Genomic DNA, 8517 nt, shown 5'->3' with positions numbered 1-8517 from the left:
ATGAGAAGGAGGGAGTGCGTGAGGGTACGCCTCAGGGAGAGGAGACCTCACACATCCTCAAGGGCATGCGTGCTTATGGGCTGATCAATTTTGACTGGTACAGTTGCAAAACTCCCCGTCACCTGACACAACCCACACAGGGTTGGACCCTGTGCCCAGGTGTTTATCACAGGTCCCAGACGTTGGGTGCTCAGTTTACTGTGATGGGCATCACTTGGTGCACCTTGGCCTGTTAGTTTTCTACTCTTTAGACTAGGAGTTCTCAACCTGTGAGTCATGACCCATGCCGGGGTGGGGGTGGGGTTCACATATCAAATATCCTGTGTATCACATATTTGCATGGTGATTCCCAACAGTAGAAACATTACAGTTAGGAGATAGCAATGAAATAATTTTATGGTTGCGGGACACCATGACATGAGGTCCTGTGTTAAAGGATCACAGCACAGGAAGGTTGGAAACCACTGCTTTCTTTAGATCAAAGCTGAGGAGCTCCCAGGCTAGATATGGATGCAAAACCCTAGTTGGAGCTGAGCCCCAGCAGGGCGCTTCTGGAGCTGACATTATGGTTCATTGGCTGTCATGGTTTCCTTTTTTAAACCCCAGCTACTGAGCTCTGCAGAATTTTCCCAGGTGGCCCTTCCAAAATAATCCCTTGTATTTTGATATTAAGTAGACTTGCATTATTTCTACCCAAAATTATGATATGCATTTAAGTTCAGTTCCTTATCCACCAGCTCAGACAATGGCTGGGTACCCTGGGTAGCATCTACTGGGGCTGGTTCTTCCTACGGTGCAATGCAAGCATGACCAGGCTGATACGGGGCATAGGAGGATAAGCCAAAGGAAGCCAAGCTGGGCCTGATCTTGCCAGAGTACCCAACCTTCAGTGAGTGGTGTGAATTTGAGTGTGTGACAATGTTACAAGTCCTCCTCATCGTGAATTCTAAAAATTCTTGTTGGTTAGGAGGCAATGTCTTCTTCTTCCTTGGGATGTAGAAGGAAGCTATCGCATCACACATTCTGGGTACATTACACAGTTAATTAATGTCTGCATGAAGATTTTAGTTGCTTTTTCCCTGCTATGAATGAAGTCCGCATGATCTCCGGTCTGTTTCTATGGTTTCCTTCCTCTGTTCAGATACATTAATCGGCCTGTCAGTTTATTATGGATTTTGGTGCCTTTCTTTCTCCTCGAATCTGAGTCCATATTAATTTAGTCTTCATTTCAACAGTATTTAAAAATAGAACAAAACTGTTTTGACTAGCACACAATCAAGAGCTAGCTGTAGAAGGAATGTCCCCCAGCAGTCTAAGCCTCCACTGCCTTTTCCTTGTCATCTCTGAGATGTGGCTGTGCTCCCTTACCACAGAGTAAGGTGAGGCAGCTGCAGTTTTCTCAGTGATTCTCCAGGTCAGTCATCTCAGCCGAGCTCAGAAATGCACTTGCACTGCTAAGGCTGACCCCGGCAGACACGCCCTTCCGGAGGAAAGCTGGGAAGCGCCACTTTTATTTGTGGTTGAAGAGCCTCATCCAAAGATGCTGGGTTGTCACCTGCGCTTCTCCAATGAGGCCACGCCTTCAGTCCAACTGCACAGCACATTATCTCCCTGCAGTGTGGCTGACAGGAGGGCTCGTTTGCTCAGTACACAGTGTGTTGCAGAGGTTAAGTACATGAGCCTTGGGGCCAGGCCTGGGACAGGCTACTTACTGGTCTCTCTTACTGGCTGAGAGGACTGGACCTACCTTCTTCCTGACTTCTCTGAACCTCCCAATTGCTTACCTACAAGATTAAGGGAAAGAAGGTCTACTATTGCTGGGAGGTTCAGGTTAGACGGTATGCAAGTACACACCAGTGCCTCCACCAATAATAGCTTCTGTTATCTTTTATACCTTTTGGTAACCTTTGGGTCTTGAACGTCACCTACATATCCAGAGTGATGCTATAGCAGATGGTATAATTTTTAGGAGATGGGATCCTCTAAGAGGTATGTAGCTCGTTCATTAGAGTGTGCCCCTAAAGAGATTGTGACCCCTTGACACCCCCCCCACTTCCTGCTCTTTGGTTACCAAGCCATGAGGGGAGATGATTGCTCTACAATGTGGCTGCTGTTACTGCCGCCCTTCAGTCTCTTGGGAGGCCTGAAGGTGACAGAAGACTTCCCCTACTTTACTCCTACCCGGGCAGCACAGGCTGGAGCCTCTAAAGCCGCTAAAGGAATGGTTTCTCTCTAGTGGTTGTTTATTTCAGAAAGGTTTTGATGCTGACCAAAAGCCAGTACTCACCATTGGTGACATGCTAAAGCCATTTCCTGCCACTGGTGACATTCTCCCTGAGCCTAGAGTTGTGCCGCTTGTTGGCCCACATGTCTCCATGTCTTTTGATTGTTTTGAGACAAAAAAAGGCCAAACTCCCTCCTCAGCCTCCTAAGTGCTGGGGTTTGGCCTGGCTGATTTCTTGTTTTTCAAAAGCATACCTACTACATGCTGGCTACTTTGTTAGACACTTTTTCTGTACACTCTACAATTTTATTTCCATAGCAACCCTACAGGAAGGTACTCCTACCTCTCTGAAGCAAAGGGGATCCTTGAGGCTCAGCGGTGGAGACCAGGTCACCTACCTGTCAGGGAGAGAGTCAGACCTTGCTCTGGTCTCTGATTTTTGTTTTTCTTACATCTTTGAAGACTGAAACCTTCATTGCTCTCAACTTTATAGTCTCTGTTTTGTGGGCGGGAGTGCTCTGTAGCTGTCTAACAGGACTGCAGGGTGGTGGCTCAAACAACAGGAATACGTCTCCCTCCTCTCCTGGAGGCTGGAATCTTAGACTGCAGTGTTGGCAGGACATGTGTTCAGCTTGCAAACGGCGTCTTTTCCCTATGTCCTCATGTGGTCACTTCTCTGCAAGTGCCCAGTCTCTTCTAGTAAGACGCCAGTCATATTGGGTTTGCCTATCCTAATGCCCTCTTTTTATGGTCTTTAGCTTTCTAAAAGTTCTCTCTCCCCATGAGGTTACATTCTGAGGTACTGGGCATTAATTACGGCTTCTGTAGACACATCGGCATGACAAAGAAAGCCTGTTATAAATACACCTGCAATCACTGTAACTGGGATTTGTCACATTTGATGATGTCATAAGAGCCTGTTTCTCATCACAGTTGGAAAGGCTATAAAGAAAAATGTCTTGACATGGGCCTAGTGTGACATTTGAGGTGTTGAAGGAGATCATATGGTGACGGACTGATGAAACATCGTGGAGGAGATATGCTAATGGTTGTATTAGTTATTCATAGTCTGTATACACATATATGTATAGAATTTCTATTACTATATGTAGATACTATGGTACACATATTTGCATCTAGAGAGTGAAACACAATGACTAAAGCACATATTTTGTATACATATATACAGTATGAGTGTATGTGTGGTATGTCTTTAGTAGTGTAGTGGCTGTAGCATGTGTTATACTTTATATATTCATATATGTATACGAGCACACAGTATACATATATATATGATCTGTTTATGATAGCATCTTCAGTGATTATGATACACTCCTTGGGCTGCCGGGGGTGGATGTCTTCCTTTCTGATCATAACTCATCATTATGTCTCGAGATGGTTTTGCCTCATTTCCAGCTGCATGCACTACAGCTTCCTTAGAGATTTAAGCCACTGAGTTCCCTCATTTCGCAATAATGACAGCCCCCAGGAAATGCACAGATTGGATTAGCACACAGCACTGTTATTTCAGCACCCTGGGGAGCCGCAGCTGTGACTCACAGCTGCAAAAGGCTGCTTCAGCCCCACACTCACTTTTCCTTAAATCAGCAATGACCTAGACAAATGAACTGGGATGCCCGGGGAATTCAGCTGGAGTCAGTGCTCTGGCAACTGGAGGCACACAGGACAGAAGGAAAATTTAATGGCTGCCAACAGCTGAAGCTGTAAGCCAGAATTTACGGATTTGTCCATTGTAGTCCTCCAGAGCTCCCAGAAACTGACAAACTGTTTAAATGGAAATGTGGTAGCCATCCCAGGCTCCCCTAACTTTCTCATGTCATTGAAATGTGTGCATCTGCTTCCCATGTAACATTTTCAAGGCTAACCAGCTCCATACAGCACATTTATAGAGCTCCTAACAGGAGTGAGATGCAATGTAGGATTCCTAAGGAATTCGTAAACCAGTGAAGAAGTCGTATGCTTCCAGCAGCCCGTGACAGGCACCAAGGAAGCTGGAAGGAAGTATGAGGTAAGCAGATGGGAAGGAAAGATTAATTCTGATATGTGTGTGGGGAGCCATCAGTGAGACATTTCTCTCTGGAGAGAATATGGGACCTGGGTCTTCTCAGACTTTATTGCTTCCTTTGCTTGGGTTATAGAGGGTCAGGGGGGCGTGGAATGCATCCAAAGGAAGCACATTGCTGGCATCTTTGAGAGCAAAGGTAGTGCTAGTGAGGAGTAAGAGCTTGTGAGGTAAGGCTCTGCACAGATGGAAAAAGAAAAGAAGCTGAGATGAGGTGCAGCAGGCTGCCTGTCTTCTCAGAGGATTAGGACCTACCTATGCTGCACACACTATCGACAGTGTCCAGTGCTGTGAAAGAACCCTGCTCCATATATAGTCCTCACAGTGACACATTGGCAAATGGTAATGGGGAGTGGGGGGAGGCGAACAGGTTCATTTCAGATGTGAACACTCTCAATTTGCCAAATGGCACTTTGACAATTTTTTTGATTGTTATTGATTACTTTTTTTTTAATAAGCAAAGGCGAGGTTTATTACGGAGATCTATTACGGGGATCTCCGGGTCGACACGTATCCTGCGCAGGAGACAGAGGTGTCGACCCCGAAGTTCAAAAGTCAGGGGTTTATATAGGGAAGGCTAGGGGGTTTGGCTAGGTTACACACAATTGGCTAATTTCTGGTGTGGCTATAAGTGATTGGCTCATTTAAACATGGCAGTGAGATTACAGCACAGCAGGAGAGTACGTATTGACAGGATTTTAGAAGATAGGGGCATATCAGGGTTTGAAGGACATCTGGTTAAGGTGTGACTCTGAGTAAGCTGGGGGAGGTGCCCTTCTGCCAGATGGTTTGAGTCAGTCCTGATAACTCAGGCTGGTTCCTGCATTCCTTTTCTTTATCTTTATGGTCTGTTAGTCCTAGCGGCAGGGCGGGGCTGCCTGGACTTGCTTTTCACAGTGTTTAGCCCTGAGTCTGTGAATTTTGAAACTTACTCTTTTAACTTCATATTTTTAAACCTTAAATATGTATAATTTTCCTTTCATTTCCCTCTTCTTCTACTAAGTAATTCTAATCTTAGAATTTTGATATCAAATCTCGTATTTGGTCTCACCAGTTGTCCTAACTGACTGGTACTGTTGTCTCAGAACCATCAACTGCATAGCACCCACTCGATTTTTAACAAAAGCAATTAACCTGTTTGTCATGCAGGGGCCGAAAACTAAAACCAAGAAAATTATTAGTAATGGTCCAGCTATAGCAGAGTAGGGTAGTCATCCAGGGAGACCGAGTGAACCAAGACTCAAACCAATCTTGTTAAGTGTCTCTATCTTTTTGTGTCTTACTAAGTCTTTAGCATCAGGATTCCAATCTGGACACTATCTAAACCTACACACCAAGGTCATGACTATCTTAGAACTTCTAAACTTATACAGATTGTGATCCCTGAGGCACAGTCCCAAGAAGTGTTAGGAGTACTTACATATGCAATGTTACATCATTTGTAATAGAAATCAAGCCTATCCCCACATCTATCTTGATAGAACCCAGGGCAAACATGAAATTAAGTCTATGGAGCTTTTTGAAGATCTGAGTTTCCCTCTAGGTCCCAGCTCTCAGCCCCAACAGCTAGTACATGGCTGGTGAGGGCTGAGAATTGATGGCTGTCAGGGTGGTCAGCAGCACCAGGTATGGTCCTTTCCAGTGAGGCTCGAGTATCTGGGTTTGGTGCCATCGTATGTAGCCGACTCTCCGACCTGGAACTGATGAGATGTCTTGGGGGTCCCCAGGGCATAGGCTGCTGCCAGCTCTGAGCAGATTTTTTTCTGTATCACCTGTAGGTCTTTTAGCCTCCAAGGGGTCTTCGGAGTCTGGGGTGGTCGTGAAGATCCCGGATGAGCCCCCAAATGAAAGAACCTGGCTCGAGTCTCAGGATGGTGCGCCCCAGGAAACACCGATCCCGGACGAGCCCCCAAATGAAAGATCCCTGAAGAGAGACCCTTTCTAAAGTCGCGGGAAATCGCAGACCCCAGACACAGAGAGACCATTTTGGATGTAATAAACAAAGGCGAGGTTTATTACGGAGATCTATTATGGGGATCTCCGGGTCGACACGTATCCTGCGCAGGAGACAGAGGTGTGGACCTATTGATTACTTTTGTTGCTTTTGGGAAGCTTTAAAATATAGTCAGTCAGTCTATCTATCTATCTATCTATCTATCTATCTATCTATCTATCTATAATTTATTACCAATCTTCTCTTACTGATTGTGGCTCTTATTTGTCGGACAACTTTTTAGTGATCTTAAAATGTTGTACTTAAAGCAGGCAGTGGTGGTGCACACCTTTAATCTCTTTTTTTTTCTTTTTTTGGAGCTGGGGACCAAACCCAGGGCCTTGCCCTTGCTAGGCAAGCGCTCTACCACTGAGCTAAATCCCCAACCCCCGCACACCTTTAATCTCAACACTCAGGAAGTAGAGGCAGGTTGATCTCTGTGAGTTTGAGTTAAGGATACACAGAGAAACCCTGTCTCCATAAAACCGAAACCAAAACCAACAAAACAAAAGTTGTATTTATACTCAAAGCACTCTTGAGGCTGAAGTAAGATTGTGGGTTCAAGGCTGGACTGTGCTATGCAGTGAGTTTGAGGCCATGCTGGTCTCTACAGTGAGAACCCACCTTTTAAAAACTGGATTTAGCTCTTAGTGAATTGCTCACAAAAATAGTTAAAAATCAAAGTATCCCATGAAGCCTTTTTTTTTTTACTTCATATGTGATTACTATGTTCAATTAAAGAAGACTTATTTCTTTTCGTGCATGTCTGTGTGAGTGTACGCTCATGTATGCTGATGCCTAAGGAGGCCAGGAGAGGGTGTTGGATCCTTTGGAGATGGAGTTACAGGAGGGCTAGTGGGACAATGATTCTGTGTTCTCTTGTTCTGTGCATTTCTCTAGTTGCAATTATGATCAATTATTAATTTATTGGAACTTCCAATGCTCAAACTGGGGGATTCTTGGCAACTCAAGCTGATTGACACTTTAGGAAGTAATGCCTCTTGCAACAACCTTTTTGCAGGTACCCATCTTCCACCTCAGTTCCATTCACGGGAGACTCCAACTCTTGGTACAGACACAAGTTTGCTCTAGCCTTTAATTCCCATCTCTCTAGATTACTATTTACTTTACGACAAATATTATTTGCGGGATCCCCTCTTCCCACCACACCTCCCATTCCTTGAGGGCCCCACCTCTTGGTGTGGACAGGATCTCCTTAGCTCTTTCCTGAAGCCTCTCTCAGCCTTTTCTCCTAGCCTATCTCTCTTCCCCTCTTCCATTCACAAACCTGAAGAAGCATTCTCTACCACGCAGCCCACAGCCACCACACATTCCTAAGTTCCAGTGAATCCAACAGAAACCAAGAAAGGGAATGCCTACCCAACAAAGACACGACAGATGTCAACACCTAACATCATACGCTTGGACAGCAGTGCAAAGGCACTAACATGGATAGTCAGACAATATACCAGAGCCCAATGACCCTTAGAAGTGCCATGTAACTGAAGCACAAGACAAGGACTTCAAAACAGCAACTGTTAATATTTTCAAGGACTTTGACAGAATGTGAATAAATACCTTAACAAAGTCTGTGAAAATACAAACAGTGGGATAAAGTAATGGCAACAGTTAACAGAGTGGACATAGAGATAAAATCACCAAAGAAAACCCAAACACAGATACAACTGGAGATGAAAACTTTAAGGAGTCAAACAAAACCTCAGACATAGATCGTCACCAAAATAGTATAAGACATGGAAGAGAGCATCTAAGGCATTGAAGACAAGGTACATGCTAACTGGTTTTATGTCAACCCACATAAGCTGAAGTCATCTGAGAGGAGGAACCTCAACTATGAAAATGTGTCCCCTGCTCCTAGAGGCATCACAGGTATGGCTGCTGTGTGTGTCAGTGGGTGGCAGGGAAGAAAGAGGCTATGTCTACACTCTGTATTCTGACGTTTGACCATCTGAGTGATCAGTAGTCTAACATTCCCTGAAGAAAGCAAGCCTGTGATGACCACTAGACCAGTGCCAGAGATCAGTCCTGCATCAGGAAAACCTAGATGGGCTCCCGGGACAGGGAGCAAGCCAGAGGCATGAGTATGAGAGAGATGGGCCTGCCACTTGTCTGCCATATGGCAGCATGGGCAAAAGAGAGATGTCCTCCCCTGACACTTGCCCCTTGCCTCCTACTGCAGGTGGGAGAGCTAACTCT

The 8517-nt window shown here is 45.1% G+C and overlaps 1 pseudogene; it reads left to right on the top strand.

Moving 5' to 3' along the window:
- Positions 1-8168: 8168 nt before the first annotated feature.
- LOC120097246 (small nucleolar RNA SNORA17) lies at positions 8169-8293 on the top strand (annotated as a pseudogene).
- The last annotated feature ends 224 nt before the right edge of the window (positions 8294-8517 follow it).

Source organism: Rattus norvegicus, chromosome 15, assembly GCF_021556685.1.
Source record: "Rattus norvegicus strain SHRSP/BbbUtx chromosome 15, alternate assembly SHRSP_T2T, whole genome shotgun sequence".
Taxonomy (NCBI): Eukaryota; Metazoa; Chordata; class Mammalia; order Rodentia; family Muridae; genus Rattus; species Rattus norvegicus.
This window is presented reverse-complemented; position numbering and strand designations above follow the sequence as displayed.